Consider the following 2178-nt stretch of genomic DNA (forward strand, 5'->3'; position numbering starts at 1 on the left):
TTGTAATTTTTATTTGATATAACCTTAAGTTTTATATTTACAAATTTATTAAATGAATATTTAGTGATTCAAAACTCCCATAACAGCACGTAATTACATGCCACTAAAACATGAACAGTGATTCAGACTTGTCCTCTTAATTTACCATTTGTGAATTTTTTTTTTTTCAAACCTGGTATTAACGGACCTTGCAAGAAAAACGATTGTAAATATTTCTATGCATTAATTTTAGAAATTAAGTGTTGACCAAAATGCTGTATGAAGGAAAACAAATTGAAGTGTGAATACCCTAGTCTCTGAGATGTCATTGACAGTGTGCATTGTGTGAGATGGCATCAATTAGGTTCTAGCATCTATAGGGGTCTTTGGGTTAGTATCAGTATGACAAGCTGTGTATATTATGGTAAATGAGCAAATCATTTTATGCAATATCAGAATGCTGTAACCTTACAAGCTGCAGGGTCGGTTCCATCTCCCAAAAGTGGCTTTCTTCCTTGTATTTCTATCCTGCCTTTCTCATTGCAGTTAGCAACCATTAGGATGATGGTAGTGTGATACTGTATGACTAATGAACTATGTAGTATTAAATGTGGCATATTCTTATCGCTTTTGTCCTTCCATAATAGGTGGGGGAAATCGACTCTGGTTAGGCTGCATATTGGCCACACAAATTTGCAGGCTATTAATGGAACAAAGACCTGCACCTAACCTGAACTGCACCGTCTCGCTTTAGTCATGCTCCTCCTTGTGGAATGTCTCAAATTTCAGGATCAAAAATCTCTCTTCCAAATATCCCTCTTGAGTCACTTGTCCCTTGATAAAATCCTTGAATTTGATATTTTTGACAGTCTTGTCCGTTTTGCTTTTGTATTAGGATCTTAAATGATATCTAGGACTTTTGACTTTTGCCCCACAGTTGATGCTAAATAGTCTTCCAGGCTTGGTGCATTCTTTGATTATTACTAATGACACAGGTATCCAGCATCTACTGCTGGTGCTGTACAACTGGAAAGTGGCTAATTTGGTTAGCTTAATTACTTCATTATGCACTGTGGACAGTGGCAGAAAGGTTATACAGTCACATGATGGGTTCAGAGAACCTAAATGTATTGGCTTCAAAAGTCCTCTTTTGTACTAAACAATTCCCAACTTTTGCATCTCACAAAAATAGACAAAGTGCTAAGAATCATTTGAAAAAGTTTTGTGAGTGAAGTGAGTACAAAGAGAATTGAAAAGTTGTATTCATACAGGATTTTCAGCATTGTTGTTCTAATGATATCAAATTGGTGGTTGGATAAACTCGGCAATAGCGCATATTTTTTTTGTTTAATTCTTTCCATATGTCCCTTTACAGTAAATGTCTACATAAAATCATCAGTGAATCTGTCCCCTTTTTTAAAACTTAAGCTGTAGTAGTTGATTTACCAAAATATGCTCTAAAACACACTAAGCAATGTGTGTCCACATATCTAGGAAACTGTGTGTCATGTAATATTCGACCAGGCCCCCTGACCTCAAAACAGACCCTTGGACCAAGTAAATGTCAGCAGTTCACAGTACAGTAGTGGAATTTTGAATGCTCCATGTGTTTTTTTTTTGTTTTTTTGTTTTTTACATCTCTCTTCCTTCTTATTTCTTTCAGTCCATGGAAAGAGCACACCTTGTTCTTATTATAAATTAAATAAAAATTTAAGAAACAAATTTATGGTTGTATTTATATTGTTTTAGGAACACACACACACACACACACATTGGTTTTAGGTTCCATGGCCCATATTATCTATTAGAAAATAACTATAATTTATCTGATAACAATTTTGTACAGCTGGAGAGCTTTAGTTTTGCTAATGAGATTTAAAATACTAAATTTTAACATTTTGTTTTGGCTGCATTTTTGACCCTCTAGAAATCAAAGTGAAATATCAGCCAAAGGGTTATAAATGTATGTATGTCTGTACATGGTCTGTTGTGGCAGTTTTATTCTATTGTTATTTCTATAAAAGAAACTAGTTTATTATTTTAATCAAAACACGGGTTACATTTTTGCAAATTCTTCAATACAATGGTTATATATTAACTGTCTAGAGCTAGACACTAACATACTCTTTGACACATTTTCACAAAAAAATGTAATTTCCTGGTGGCATTGGATGGCGAGTGTAGCACTTGGTAATGCAG

Source organism: Procambarus clarkii, chromosome 41, assembly GCF_040958095.1.
Source record: "Procambarus clarkii isolate CNS0578487 chromosome 41, FALCON_Pclarkii_2.0, whole genome shotgun sequence".
NCBI classification, from domain to species: Eukaryota; Metazoa; Arthropoda; class Malacostraca; order Decapoda; family Cambaridae; genus Procambarus; species Procambarus clarkii.